General features: G+C 41.9%; 1 protein-coding gene across 3 annotated transcripts in view; it reads right to left on the reverse strand.

The window, feature by feature from the left end:
- Positions 1-16,366, reverse strand: part of ATP6V0A4 (ATPase H+ transporting V0 subunit a4) — a 71,484-nt gene that overhangs the window by 50,894 nt on the left and 4,224 nt on the right. Inside the window, exons 2-3 of one of the 3 annotated variants that reach the window (XM_069586991.1) lie at positions 11,245-11,473; positions 5,864-5,941 (exon numbers count right to left, since the gene is read on the reverse strand). The gene's annotated coding sequence lies outside the window, so the exon portion shown is untranslated. Of the gene's footprint in view, positions 1-5,863; positions 5,942-7,666; positions 7,806-11,244; positions 11,474-16,366 lie in introns of those variants that run through there. The other 2 variants (XM_069586992.1, XM_069586990.1) reach the window with 2 other exon arrangements.

The raw sequence follows: 16,366 nt of genomic DNA on the forward strand, positions 1-16,366 counted from the left end.
GCCGTTTAATTTTCTTAGTAACCCTACGGCAGTGTTCTTATTCTCATATTACGCATGAGGAAATAGAGGCACAAAGAAATTAAGTCATTTGCCCAAGGTCACACAGTCACTCATGACAGGTCATTTGACACAATGGTTGTGCTTGCAACCACTGCATGATATTGTCTTATGGTCTAAAAAGGCTCAACGTATTCCAGAACAGAAAGGAGGCCAGTGTGGCTGGAACATGGGAGGAGTGGGGAGAGGTCATACCAGGTGTGTCAGGTGGAGGCAAGGGCCAAGCCATGTGAGAGCTGATGGGCCAGTAAGAAAGTTGGATTTTATTCTAAACACACTGGGAAGCCCTTTGGGAAATTTGAAGCAGGGGAGTGACATTACTTGATTCACTTTTTTATTTTTTATTTTTTGGCCTTGCCATGTGGCATGTGGCAACTTAGTTCCCCAACCAGGGATCGAACCTGTATCCTCCACATTAAGAGTGAGGAGTCTTAACCACTGGACCTCCAGGGAAATTCCTAGATTAACAGTTTTAAAATATTACTTTGACTTCTGCTTCTGGAAGGATAGAGTAGAAATAGTTTTACTTATCAAGAAGAAAAAGTAAAACCCTTAACATTATATATACAATAAATATTAGAAGGCTCCAAAAGGTACAGAGAAGATAAACTAAGGACCTCCTGGTCTGAGGAACAAGGCCGGGCTGTGTCCTCTGGGTTTTCTTCTGCTTCATATATCCTAGATGAAGTGCTACAGAATCCAGCAAGATATGCAGACAAAAAAAGAAAAAATTTCCAAAGCCTGCTCTCTCTAGCCAAAGGAACAGGAAGGGGGCAGGCTAGCCAGAAAGACTTTCAGATAGGATCACTCTAACACAGCCAAACATCCCAGAAAAAAAAATGTGGCCACAGGCCATCATGCCTAGACTTCTTCCCTCATGCAGTTACACCAAAACAACACCCCCAGGGTAGTGTCAGAGAAGGCTAAGTGGGGTGCCTGGACTCCCCGCCCACCTGTAGTAACAGGGCATTCCTCGTTAACTTGTGTGGGGGTACTGTCAGAGACAATCAGAACGTTCACCTCTGCCAATTGGTAATGAAGCCACCCTCCACTGAGACGTGGAGGTCACCTGATTAGCCAAGCACTGCTGCTCCTCCCAGCCAGGGTGCAGCTGGGGCCCAGGGTAGGTCACCCCACGTTGTGCCCAATAGCATGTTGGTGGTTCAGACAGTAAAGAACCCGCCTGCCAACACAGGAGACCTGGGTTCAATCTTTGGGTCAGGAAGATCCCCTGGAGAAGGGCATGACAACCCACTCCAGTATTCTTGCCTGGAGAATTCCATGGAAAGGGGAGCCTGGCAGACTACAGTCCTCAGGGTCGAAAAGAGTCGAACATGACTAGCACTCTGTTGAATTAAAGTCACTTAAGAAAGTCAGCTCAAGTGGGGCACTCTGACACACACCCTCAGCCAGTCTCCCTGCAAGCAGGAACTAAATCTCTTATGTGAAAGATACTCTCTCTCCCTGCCTCTGGAGGACACCCTTATCACCAAAGACAGGGAACTCAGGAAGCTCATGTGAACAAACCTTGTGACTTCTTTAATTTACTGCCCCAAGCCCAAACGCTGTTTAGAGTCTTCACTAGTTGGACACCCCAAATCTTTGTCCTGTCAATTCCTCACAAATACTGTTTCCTCGCCTATAACCACTCACTAAGGAGGAACTTGCCAGGATCGCTACTCTTGTGCTTTGTGGCCATGACTTGGTAAAATAAGGGTTTCGAGAACGTAAGCACTCTGATACCCTGACAGCCAATCTGATAACCCACCAAGCGGGCTACTAAGTGACACGCTGGGCAAAGGAAAGATTCATATGCTAGAAGGATGAAGGCAGGATGGCACAAGATTTTATGACATGACTCAGAACAGTGCACAACTGAAAACCTAGGGACTAGTTGTTTTTTCAAATTACAGTTGACTGAGGGCAACTGAAACCACAGAAAGCGAAACCTGGGATTAAGAGGGACAACTGTATACAAGTCAACAGATGATGTCTAACACAGATAAATCAAGAATAGCAATGTGAGCATATTATTCGAACATTTTGAAGGTAAACACAAGAAGAAAGAAGTCAAAAGTAGCTCTTAGGGTGACTTCCCAGCTGGTCCAGTGGTTAAGATTCCACCTTCCAATGAAGGAGGTGTGGGTTTGATCCCTGGTCAAGAAGATCCCACATGCCTCTCAGTCAAAAAACCAAAACATAAAGCAGAAGCAATAGTGTTACAAATTTGATAAAGACTTTTAAAATGGTCCACATTAAAAAAAAAGAAATCTTTAAAAAAGAAGTCGTTCCTATAGAACAAACTGTAGATGGAGTAGCGGGAGACTTCAGCATTTTTTTAAATAAATCCTTCCTATTACTTGATTTTTAAAATTCGCATCCATTTACTAATATGAAGACAGTTAAACAATTAAAATCAAAGTTTTAATGGCAATAAAAGAAAATGTGCCAGGGAAGGTACTAGGTGCTTAGAATAAAGGAGGCAAATCAGTTCTGCTTCTGTGGAGCCCGGCAGAGTCGGACACAACAATCCTAATTAATGTCAATGGCTAACACACAGATGTTGCTTCCTGTGGGCTAATTTAAGACAGAACCCTAAGAAATAGGTAAGATTAGGATCCCGGTTTCTTGATTGTTTGTTCTACAGATTCAGAAACTGAGGCAGAGAGAGGGGATCTATTCAAGGTCACTCAGCTAGTAAATGGTAAAGAAAGGACTTGAACCAGACGATGGCTCCAGATCTGAGACACTCTCACCTCAGTCATCAAGTCATCTAATAACTACAGGGACCAACATGGAATATACTGGGATGAACACCCTGAAGGAGTATACACACGGTCTGAGCTGCATAACCAGACCCAGCCTCGGCTAAAGGAAGGCATTCTTGGGGAGAGGAGGCAGAATAAACAGTGTAGAGAGAAAGAAGAAGGCCTGTGAGATGAGGCTGGAGAAGTGGGAAGGACGAGGAAATTCAGGATCTGTGTTAAAGATGGTGTCTTTGGCACTTCCCTGGTAGCCCAGGGGCTAAGACTCCCATTGCCGCAGCCCAGGTTTGATCCCTGGTCAGGGAACTAGATCCCACATGCTGCAATGAAGAACAAAGATCCTGGTGCAGCCAAATAAATAAATAATAATTTAAAAACAGGTGGTGTCTTTGTCCCGAAAGCAACAAGAAGGCCTAGATAGGTGTGAAGCTTTGAAAATATATTTCTAATGACAGGGTGGATTGAAGAGGAGGAAAAAATAGCATTAGGTGGAACAGTTATGAGACTGGAACAGTGGTCCAGGCCAAAGAGAAAATGTTTTTTTATTTTCAATATCCTGTGTGACAGAATGGAAAGTAGACATAAAACACTTCTATGGCATAAAGAAGAAAAGCAATTATTTGACTTGCAGGCTGAATTAGCTGCTATTTTCACTGAAGAGCAATTTTTTTACTTGAAAGAGCAGCTGACAGATTTTGGCATTTGGCAGGCATTTTCTCAAAAAAGGATCCAAATGATTCTGTCACTTCAAAGGAAAACAACTGACAGCATTTGTTGCCAATAATAAAGATACAATTTTAGAAAACTTTTAGCTGCCACCAAGACTTGACAGCTTCCTAAGACTAAAAACTTTTCTGATGGGGCTACTTCTGTGAGGATATTAATAAACATGATCTTCTCTTGGTGTAGCATATCATGAAATGTGACAACATTGGAAGATCTTCATAACTGAATGTACCAATATTTTCCAAATGACTAAAGGATGATGTTATAAAATCATGTGCAGGCAAACGATTCATCGAAAGTGAATGATTAGCCAGTAGGTTTTAATGAAAAAGTCACTGATTTGGTTTCAGATCCCACATTGCAACTAAGCTTTTAAAAATTACTACTTGTTAAGTTTTGGTGTAGTATCAAAGAAAAATATCCACAGCTCTCTGAAAAAGCTGGTAAAACATTTCCCCCCCTTTTAACACTACAAAATCTAAGTTAGGCCAGACTTTCTTAATATACTCAAAAATAACAAATAGCAACAGATTAAATGAAAAAAACAGATGCAAAAGATGAAAAGTGTCTTCTATCATCAGGCCTTAAAGAAATTTGCAAAAATAAAACAATGCCTCTCTTCTCCATAAATTGTTCACTTTGGAAAATATAGTTATTTTCCTGAAAATATATATTTATATCAACATATAACAGGTTAATATTATTTCAGATGACTTAATATACTTTTAAAGTATATTAAATTAATATACTTAAATTTAATATACTTAATTTCTCAGTTTTAATTTCTAGTGTGATAAGTATCAAGTGGGTAGAATCCACATAAGTCAAATCTCTTTGGGGTTCTCAGTAATTTTTAAGAGTATAAAGGGCTGGGAGTTGGCATGAGACGGGAGGTTCAAGAGGGAGGAAAGACATATATATGCTGACAGCTGATTCACGTTTTTGTACAGCAGAAACCAAAACAACAAACATTGTAAAGCACTTATCCTCCAATTTAAAAAATTCCTATGATAAACTATTATGGAAAAGAATATAACTGAATCACTTTGCCATACAACAGGAATTAACAATATTGTAAATCAATTATACTACAATAAAAATAAATAATAAAAAAAGAAAAAAGTTTAATATTTTAAATATATATATTTAAAATCCCAAATAACAGTTAAATTTGGGATTAGATCTTGAAAGAAACTACCTTATTAAGTAGTTACTTACTGATGCTGAAGCTGAAACTCCAGTACTTTGGTCACCTGATGCCAAGAACTGACTCATTGGAAAAGACCATGATGATGGGAAAGATTGAGGGCAGGAGGAGAAGGGGACGACAGAGGATGAGATGGTTGGATGGCATCACTGACTCAGTGGACGTGAGTCTGAGTAAACTCCAGGAGTTGGTGACGGACAGGGAGGCCTAGCATGCTGCAGTCCATGGGGTCGCAAAGAGTCGGACACGACTGAGTGACTGAACTGAACTGAACTGCATCTTATTAACGGCCAAGGAATGAGTGCTCAGTCGTGTCCAGCTCCTTGTGACTGCATGGACTCTTGCCCCCCACGCTCTTCCGTGCATGGGGTTTACCAGACAAGAATACTGGAGTGGGTTGCCATTTCCTATGAGGGGATCTTCCTGACCCAGAAGTTAAACCCACATCTCTTGTGTTTCCTGCATTGGCAGGTAGATCTTTTACCACTTAGAGCAAATAATCCCCTACATTATCCAAATGAACATTGTTTCTGACATTGAGTGTTTAATACCACTGTCCTCTATAGAAAGTCTGGGGCACAATGCCAGCTGCAGCCACTACATACTTGTCCATGCAGGCTTCTAGCAAGACACTTTTATGCCCTACAGACTGTCTCTAAAATGGCTCCTGAGAAGCTTAAGTGGGAAGCATTCACCTTATACACCTTCAAGGCAGACCTAAAACAAAGGGCCTCCTTTGTTCTCGTAGCCCTGGACCTGGGATTAGGATGACGCTGGGCACAACCACATGTTCAGCTCTACTAGATCAATTTTCAGGATATCATAATTTAAAAAATGAAAAGAGTGTTGATGTATGGCAGAAACCAAAGCAATTATCCCTTAATTAAAAATAAATAATTTTTTAATGCTAATCACATCCTTAAAAAAATGAAAAGGGGTTAAGTGGAGAAAAGCCAAAATGCCTGCAAGAAATTTATGCCAGAAATGCCAAAAATAGGCAAGCTGCAACAGTAGCACCCTGATTTTTCTAAAACAATATCAGATCTCTCTGAACTGAAACCTAGCCTGATCACCTTCCTTCAAAGAACTGATTTTACCATCCACTTACCTAGCACTCGTCCGCCTCAGGCCAGGCACTGAGCCCACAAGCCAGGAGCCTTCGCAACAGGCTTTAACAGACAACGTGCTGGAGATGGAAAGAGAATGATTTGAAGTTGTTCAAAAAAGAGGAAATGACATTCAGCTCCACACACATAACAACATGTACAGTCTGTTGACAGCAACATTCATGAGTCCAGGTTATCAGCACACCAATAACCATATTACATATGCTGGCTGGAACCAGGACCGTCCCCTCCCACTAGGCCTTGGACCTGCTCCAGTGATGGGTCTCAGGATGTATTGGTGCCATCCAGTATCCGCTGGGCCCTCACTGTTGTTCTATAGCTTTCCATCCTCTAGATCATGCCCTGAGTAAGAGCCTTCCCAGTTCTCTCAGGGACAGCAACGTTTTTCTTTCCCCTCCATCCCATCTCACCGCCTTTCCCACCTTCAGCCCACAACCACCTTGTTCCCAAGAAGACCCTCCATCATGGCGCCCTCTGGGTCCCCTTTTCTCCACCTCAGCATGCCTTAGTCTTGATTCTGCTTCCCTTCTCTCCAGAGCAGAGCTACTCTACATCCCTTTCATTCTTCACTTGAAGTCACAGTCTGACTGGGAGTAAGATTTAGGAAAATAAAATTTCATCACAAAGAACATACTGCCCCTAGGTTTGTCATGGACAGACTTTACCTGTTGCATCTCTGGATTTTTCACTGGGGAGCATTTCCCCAATGACTCACCTTTTCTGTAATAATATTTACTCTAAATTCTAGTAGGGGGTTTCCCTGGTGGTCTAGTGGTTAAGAATCCATCTGCCAGTGCAGGGGACATGGGTTCAATCCCTGGTCTGAGAAGATCCCACGTGCCGTGGAGCAGCCAAATCCATGCAACACAGCTACTGAGCCTGCGCTCCAAATCCCGAGAACCGCAACAAGAGAAGCCACCACGATGAGAATCCCTTGAAGCACGATGAAGTGTAGCCTTTGCTCACTGTAGCTAGAGAAAGCCTGCATGCAGCAAGGAGATGGGTCTTCCTTGTGGAGCCAAAAATAAGTATCGAGAGAGATGACATACGTATACCTATGGCTGATTCATGTTGCTATATGGCGGAAACTGACACAATATTGTAAAGGAACGATCCTCCAATTAAAAATAAAGTTTTTTTTTTAAGAAAAATCTTTTTTTACAAATAAATTCTCTGAGGGAGCTTCTTCCCAGCATAATTTCTACTGCTACTTTCTTAAAAAAAAAAAAACCTTACTAGCTCATTTCTCTTCCTCCATTAATGTGCAATATTGAACAGAGTCATGGAATCTCGCTTCTGGAAGAAAACTTAGAGATCTATCCAATCCCTTTACTTTAAAGGTAAGCAAACAAGCCCAGGGAGGTGAGGGATTTGCTTAAGGTCACAGAGCTACTCAGGGACACAGTTGGGTACAGAGGCCAGGGCTCCTGACACAAGGTTTTCCCTTCAGCCCCACAACTTCCCAATTTGTTTCTCACAGTTTGTTTCTATATCCCTTTGTGTAGGCACCATATGGAGCAAAATCCCTCTATCCCCTCTGTGGAGTCCTGGGGACCCGAGACAAAGGTCTTCCCACATTGGATGGAAGGCAGCATTTCCTTGGACTTTCCCCCATGCTTGAATTTTCCATTTCCACAGATTTCCCTCCCAGAGGGACACCCACACCCACTATCTCTCTCAGGTAACATTATCAGCAAGGTATGTGACTCCCCCAGGGTCCCACAGGAAGTGACAACATGAAAACTGGAATCCAAGAATCCTGAGTCAGGGTTAGTTTTACTGACCCTAAGAGGTTCTGGGCAGCCTGGGCAGGAGAGATGAGAAAATGAGAGAGAAAGAGAGCAATGGAACATCACAGAAGAGGCTGCAAGGCCATGGAGGAGAGAAGTCAGATGTTGGAAATGAGAGGGCCAACAACCTCTCACTTAGCTGAATACTACCTGGTCCTTTTTAGTTGCATGTAGACAAAACTGGAAAAAAAAAATTGGCTGTTTATTACAAACATGCAGCTTATTTCCCAAAAACCTTAGCTTAAAATTACTTTTTGGGAACACACATCTGTTTATCAAACAAAGGATGAAGCCAACCACAAGCTCTGTTTTGCCAACAGAAGCGTTTTGCACAAATGGTCAGACTGGAAACTGAAGGGAGCCAGGGACTGCCAATCAGAGAGGCTGGGAGTCAACAGGCTCTCCCTCCATTGCTGATTAACCTCACCTTAGTATGCCCTTCTGGGCTCCAGGCTAGTAACTTACTAACTTTCTTCCAGCTGGAGCTACCCCACCTTGGAAATGGCTGCCTTCAAAGTTAGTAATGAACCTGTCACTTGACACATTTTAGCAAAGTCCAAGTAATAACCTTGAGAGGTCAAACACTGCAATACCAAACTGTAACCTACTACTTTTTTGTAGGAGAGAATTCTTATGGGTGAAGGATTGGGCCAGGCAGCCTGTAGGTGCCTTTCCAACACTGAGATTCTATGTTGTTACTGGTGTTCTTTTCTGAGTCTTATTTCCAGTCTTCTTCTTGGGTGTGTCCGCACTTCTGTTATGTATCTTGGGCACCTCAAGCACAAAGACTGTCCAATAAGCAGTTCTCTGTAGCATATGCAACTTGAAACTTCAATAAGGTTATTTTTTAAATGGGAAAGATTTCCTGACCTTGAAATTTTCCCCAGGCAATCAGACAGATGTTGCAAACTATGGCCTATCTACTCCATTCTGACTGCATTGCTTTCCTGTGAACTATTTTTTTTTTAATGTAATAACTTGATTTTATTTCCTGATTTAAGAATAATACACATTCCTTATAGAGGATTTAAAAGACATAAAAAAATGTGAATAAGAAAATGTAAATTTTCTTTTAATTTTATATAGGACTACTGCTAACACCTTGGGCTTTCCTGGCGGCTCAGCTGGTAGAGAATCCGCCTGCAAAGCAGGAGACCTGGGTTCAATCCCTGGGTTGGGAAGATCCCCTGGAGAAGGGAACGGCTATCCACTCCTGCATTCTGGCCTGGAGAATTTCATAAACTGTATAGTCCATGGGGTCAAAAAGAGTCAGACATGATCGAGCAACTTTCACTTCACTGCTAACATCTTGGTAGGGTACTTTTCAAACTTTTTTCTTTGTATATGTAAGTCTTACAAAACTGGAGTGTTACTGGAATATACAGTTTTATATCCTGCTTCTTCTGCTTTGTTATATAGCAAGTGTTTTCCCAAATAATAAATGTTATTCAAAGATATCATCTTAATTTAAAAGTGTTTAACATTTTATTCCATTATAAGCCACTTCTAAGCTTTTATCTTCATAAATATTGTAATGTTGAGATGGAGAATCTTAGACATATATTTTCTGCACATGTGTGTACACTCACCTCTATTTCCTTTAGGAAAAAAATTTATAAAGACCTGCCCCACTGAAGGAAAGGTGACCAAAATAAGCTGAACTAAAGACTGCAAGGAGATCCAACCAGTCCATTCTAAAGGAGATCAGCCCTGGGATTTCTTTGGAAGGAATGATGCTAAAGCTGAAACTCCAATACTTTGGCCACCTCATGCAAAGAGTTGACTCATTGGAAAAGACTCTGATGCTGGGAGAGATTGAGGGCAGGAGGAGAAGGGGACGACAGAGGATGAGATGGCTGGATGGCATCACCGACTCGATGGACTTGAGTCTGAGTGAACTCCAGGAGTTGGTGATGGACAGGGAGGCCTGGCGTGCGGCAATTCATGGGGTCGCAAAGAGTTGGACACGACTGAGCGACTGAACTGAACTGAAACGATGTCTACAAGTCAGGTATAAATCATCTCAATTCCTAAGCAAGGACTGATGTAAGGGCATATTGTTGTAACCACAAGCACCTGATTAAAGCAACCAGGAAAATAAAAAAAATCATGTGTCATCCTAGGTCATCCCAGGTCTCATGTTATTTCTACAAACAATCATATGCAATTACAATTTTTCATACAATAAAAAATACACAAGGAAACACAACAACACGAATGAAAACCAGCAAAAATAATAGACAGTAGAAACAGACCAATGAGAGTGGGCAGATACTGAAGTTGTCTGAGACAGATTTTTTTTTAATTACCCTCACTCTAAGACAAATATCATATGATACGGCTTATGTGTGAGATCTAAAAAAAGTGACACAGATGAACTTAGTTCAGTTCAGTCGCTCAGTTGCTTCTGACTCTTTGCAACCCCATGAATCGCAGCATGCCAGGCCTCCCTGTCCATCACCAACTCCCAGAGTTCACTCAAACTCACGTCCATCAAGTCAGTGACGCCATCCAGCCATCTCATCCTCAGTCGTCCCCTTCTCCTCCTGCCCCCAATCCCTCCCAGCATCAGAGTCTTTTCCAATGAGTCAGCTCTTTGCATGAGGTGCCCAAAGTACTGGAGTTTCAGCTTTAGCATCATTCCTTCCAAAGAACACCCAGGGCTGATCTTCTTTAGAATGGACTGGTTGGATCTCCTTGCAGTCCAAGGGATGCTCAAGAGTCTTCTCCAATACCACAGTTCAAAAGCATCAATTCTTCAGCGCTCAGCTTTCTTCACAGTCCAACTCTCACATCCATACACGACCACTGGGAAAACCATAGCCTTGACTAGACAGACCTTAGTTGGCAAAGTAATATCTCTGCTTTTGAATATGCTATCTAGGTTGGTCATAACTTTCCTTCCAAGGAGTGTCTTTTAATTTCATGGCTGCAGTCACCATCTGCAGTGACTTTGGACAAATTTACAAAACAGAAACAGATTCACCAACTTAGAGAAAGAACATACCATTACAGGGTAGGGAAGGGATAGATGAGCAGTTTGAGACTGACATGGACACACCACTATATTTAGAAGATGTGAGCTATTCATAATTAGCACTCTTTTTTTTTTCCATTAGCATTCTTAATCTAACTTAAGGCAGAATCCTGAAACCCCCACAACTACACAAAACAGACTTTTCAAGTAGCATCAAACATTCATAAAAGTTGGCCATATGATGGTGGTTGGTTTACTCGCTAAGTCATGTCCAACTCTTGCAACCCCGTGGACTGTAGCCTGCCAGGCTCCTCTGTCCATGGGATTCTCCAGGCAAGAATACTGGAGTGCATTGCCATTTCCTTCTCCACGGCCATATGAAGGTTCTTAACAAATTTTAAAAAGTCATCCAAGTATGTTCGCAGATTACACTGAATTAAGCTAGAAATCAAAAACAAAATGATAACTGGAAAACTTCCATATGGTTGAAAATTCAGAAATATACTCTGAGAAGATGGGAAATGATGAAATCCAGGGCTGAGGAGGAAAATGGGCTTTGCCAAGCACAAGTCACATTCTTTTTTGTTAAACCCACCTCTGTCCTGGCCACGGTATCACCAACCTCTAGTGCAACTGTGGAGTATGAGCAAGCTGAAGGGATCACCCCAGGAACTGCTTGGAAATGTTCCAAATAGCAGACTCCAGGCCTTGGTCACATTGTTCCTTTTATCAGCTCTATGGTATGATCTCAAATTGGACTCAGTGTAGTCCTCCGTTTTTCTTATTAGGGTACTCCTCATTCTCGCCAAACCTTACACCTGTAACTGAATGACATTGAGTGAACTTAAGCTCCTCCACCTAAACAGCATATTAAAAGCAGACATTACTTTGCCGACAAAGGTCCATCTAGTCAAGGCTATGGTTTTTCCAGTAGTCATGTATGGATGTGAGAATTGGACCATAAGGAAAGCTGAGCGCTGGAGAACTGATGCTTTTGAACTGTGGTGTAGGAGAAGACACTTAAGAGTCCCTTGGGCTGCCAGGAGATCCAACCAGTCCATCCTAAAGGAAATCAGTCTTGAATATTCACTGGAAGGACTGATGCTGAAGCTGAAGTTCCAATACCATGGCCATCTGATGCGAAGAACTGACTAACTGGAAAAGACTATGATGCTGAGAAAGACTGAAGACAGGAGAAGGGGACAACAGAGGATGAGATGGTTGGATGGCATCACTGACTCCATGGATATGAGTTTCAGCAGGCTCCAGAGTTGGTCATGGACAGGGAAGCCTGGCGTGCTGCAGTCCATGGGGTCACAAAGAGTCAGACACAACTGAGTGACTGAACTGAACTGAACTGAAGCTCCTCCACAAACCAAGTGTTGCTCAGGGAAAGGTCTAGGTGTTCTAGTCCCATAAGCAACTAGCAACCGACATTGTTTTATGAAAAGGGATACTGACAAAGCCACACATAGGAAGAGCCAAAGACCTCATCTCTGCTGAGAAGTTCAGTTCAGTTCAGTTCAGTTGCTCAGTCATGTCCAACTCTTTGCGACCCCATGAATTGCAGCACACCAGGCCTCCCTGTCCACCACCAACTCCCAGAGTTCACTCAGATTCACGTCCATCGAGTCAGTGATGCCATCCAGCCATCTCATCCTCTGTCGTCCCCTTCTCCTCCTGCCCCCAATCCCCCCCAGCATCAGAGTCTTTTCCAATGAGTCAACTCTTCACATGAGGTGGCCAAAGTACTGGAGTTTCAGCTTTAGCATCATTCCTTCCGAAGAAATCCCAGGGCTGATGTCCTTCAGAATGGACTGGTTGGATCTCTTTGCAGTTCAAGGGACTCTCACAAGTCTTCTCCAACACCACAGTTCAAAAGCATCAATTCTTCAGTGCTCAGCTTTCTTCACAGTCCAACTCTCACATCCATACTTTAGGAGACAGCAGACACAAGTGTTGGTAGGACCATGATTCTCAGAGTGGATGAAGCAGAAATGAAAGCCCCAAGTTCAAAGTCAGTGGTCTCTTCCCAGAGATGGAGGGGCAGTTAGAGGGGCCAATCAGGATCACAAGGGGGCCTAGGGAGGGATGGATTTGGAGTTTGGGATTAGCAAAGGCAAACTTTTATATATAAAATATATAAACAAAGCCCTACCATACAGCACAGGGAACTATATTCAATATCCTGTGATAAACCATAGTAAGAAAGAATAAGAAAAAGAATGTATATATGTACAACTGAATCATTTTGCTGTATAGCAGAAATGAACTATACTTCAATAAAATAAATTTTATATATATATATATATGTATATAATCACAAAGGAAGTTCTCTCAACATAAAATATCCTTCCCAAACACAGAGACCATTCCAGGCCAGAGAATCCTGGTTTTAATCATTTAGTACAGGAAACATTTTTCCCCTTCTCCTCTTTTTCAAATGAAATTGTATCAAGGAAAACAGATAAAATTGGAGGCAGCAAGGGTCCTGGAACCCAATCCTCTAGGTCACCCCAACCCCAACTTGGAGCTTGGTCACAAGTACGTTAGCCTGGACTTTAAAGCGTGTGTAACCAAACACCCATCTCAACCACGGGAGAAAAAAAAAAAAAAAGTCTTGAGAAAGTTCCTGCAGAATGTCTAGCTTTGAGCAATGCAACTTCCTGGTATAGTTTCCAAAGCAAACCTGATGTAAAATGAAAGATGAGGCAAGGTAACCTACTGCACGGATTTACTATTTATAGACATGTTAAAATGAAAGACAGCCAATAATGGTGACCCTTATAAAACAGTGACCACACAGCCCTTCTTTGGGGAAATAATGAGCTATCAGAGACCAGTCAAGTCCATCCTATTTTAGGATAATAAAATCCTTTCATCTATTGATAAGAGAATGTTTGATTTTAAAATTGACTTGCAAACACCTGTTCTAAGACAGGCCCAAATAAACTAAAAACGTGTTTAAAAAAGGGGGGGTCATTGCCATCCTCTTTATTTAATTACTTTCTGTTGTATGACTTGATATGATGCTGTCTAAGTTAATGCATCTAATATGATGCCTCTAAGTTGATGGATGTGTGCTTTTCAAACTCTCATCACAACAGTCCCATCCAGGGCTGATGCAAATCTATGTCCCAGGCTCTGACCATTTTGGATGGGCATGTTCTGCTCATATCAAACATATTAGAATGCACACAACATCCTACTTTAAACTATTTCCATTTAAATGTTTGAAATAAATTATATAACTTTGCTTTTGAAATAATTTGTTTTCTTTTTTTTTGGACTTGCCACAGCACTCGGGATCTTAGCTGCCCCCTGCAGTGGAAGCCCCGAGTCCTAACCACTGATCACCAGGAATTCCTGAAATAAATGTTTTTGCTGGAAAAGATTTGGTTGTTGCTGCTGTTGTTCATATTTTGGATCAGAGAACATTTTTTCAGGTCTTAAACATTTTCAGGACCCTTGAGAATCCCGTAGACCCCACATATTGCTGTCGTCTTCAGTGCCTGTTAAATAAACCAGCTCTAATCTGTGAAACTCACAGCAGGGTGTACTGGAGAGAAGTGTCGAGAACAGAGATCAAAAGATGAGAGGAAAAAAAAATCTAAGAAAGTGCTCAATCTCTTAAGTGATGCCATCTCTGTGGGGACCCAAGGGGAAAACGGTATCAAGAGCATCTCTCTGGTTCCTTTGCCTTTTCTAAACCCAGTTTGTACATCTGGAAGTTCTCGGTTCACATACTGCTATGTGAAGCCTAACTTGAAGGATTTGGAGCATAATCTTGCTAGCATGTGAAATTATTGCAATTGTGTGGTAGTTTGAACATTCTTTGGCATTGCCCTTCTTTGGGACTGGAAATGAAAACTGACCTTTTCCAGTTCTGAAGCCACTGCTGAGTTTTCCAAATTTGCTGGCATGTTGAGCGCAGCACTTTCACACCATCATCTTTTATAATTTGAAATAGCTCAGCTGGAATTCCATCACCTCCACTAACTTTGTTGGTAGTAACGCTACCTAAGGCCCACTTGACTTCACATTCCAGGATGTCTGGCTCTAGGTGTGTGACCACACCATCGAGGTTATCTGGGTCTTGAAGACGTTTTTTGTACAGTTCTGTGTATTCTTGCCACCTCTTCTTAATCTCTTCTGCCTCTGTTAGCTCCTTGCTGTTTCTGTTCTTTATCATGCCCATCTTTGCATGAAATATTCCCTTGATAGCTCCAATTTTCTTGAAGAGATCTCTAGTCTTTCCCATTCAAGAGTTTTCCTCTAATTTGTTGTACTGATCACTTAAGAAGGCTTTCTTATCTCTCCTTGTTATTCTCTGGAACTCTGCATTCAGTTGGATATATCTTTCCCTTTTTCTTTTGCCTTTAGCTTCTCTTCTTTTCTCAGCTATTTGTGAGGCCTCCTCAGATAACCATTTTGCCCTTTTTCATTTCTTTTTCTTGGGAATGGTCTTGATCACTGCCTCCTGTACAATGTCATGAACCTCCATCCATAGTTCTTCAGGCACTCTTTCTATCAGATCTAATCCATTGAATCTGTTTGTCACTTCCACTGTATAATCATAAGGGATTTTATTTCGGTCATACCTGAATGATCTAGTGGTTTTTCTCTACTTTCTTCAATTTAAGTCTGAATTTTGCAATGAGGATTTCATGATCTGAGCCACAGTTGGCTCCAAGTCTTGTTTTTGCTGACTATATAGAGCTTCTTCATCTTCGGCTGCAAAGAATATAATCAATCTGATTTTGGTACTGACCATTTGTTGACGTCTGTGTGTAGAGACATCTCTTGTGTTGTTGGAAGAGCATTCTCTTGAAAAAACTCTGTTAGCCTTTGCTCTGTTTCATTTTGTATTTCAAGGCCGAACTTAGCTGTTACTCCAGGTATCTTTTGAGTACTTTGCATTCCAGCCCCCTATGATGAAAAGGACCCCTTTTTTCTGGTGTTAGTTCTAGAAGGTCTTGTAGGTCTTCATAGAACTGGTCAACTTCAGCTGCTTCAGCATTAGTGGTTGGGGCATAGACTTGGATTATTGTGATATTGAATGGTTTGCCCCGGAAATGAACTGAGATCATTCTGTTGGTTTGAGATTGTACCCAAGTACTGAATTTCAGACTCTTTTGTTGACAATGCTGGCTACTCCACTTTTTCTAAGGGATTCTTGCCCACAGTAGTAGATAGAATGGTCATCTGAGTTAAATTCACCCATTCCTGTCCATTTTAGTTCACTGATTACTAAAATGTTGATGTTCACCCTTGCCATCTCCTGCTTGACCACGTCCAACTTACCTTGATTCATGGACCTACTATTCCAGGTTCCGATGCAATACTGTTCTTTACAGCATCAGACTTTACTTTCACCACCAGACACATCCACAGCTGAGCATCATTTCTGCTTTGGCCCAGCCACTTCGTTCTTTTTGGCACTATTTGTAATTGCCCTCTGCTCTTCCCTGGGGGGCTCATCTTGTAGTGCCATCATTTTGCCATTTCATACTGTTCATGGGGTTCTCGTGGCAAGAATACTGGAGTGACTTGCCATTCCCTCCTCCAGTGAACCACATTTTGTCAGAACTCTGCACTGTGACCGGTCCCTCTTGGGTGGCCCTGTAGGGCATGGCTCATAGCTTCATTGAGTTATACAAGTCCCTTCACCATGACAAGCCTGTTATTCATAAAGGGGATATACAAACACATGTATA

This window comes from Ovis canadensis, chromosome 4, assembly GCF_042477335.2.
Source record: "Ovis canadensis isolate MfBH-ARS-UI-01 breed Bighorn chromosome 4, ARS-UI_OviCan_v2, whole genome shotgun sequence".
In the NCBI taxonomy this organism is placed as follows: Eukaryota; Metazoa; Chordata; class Mammalia; order Artiodactyla; family Bovidae; genus Ovis; species Ovis canadensis.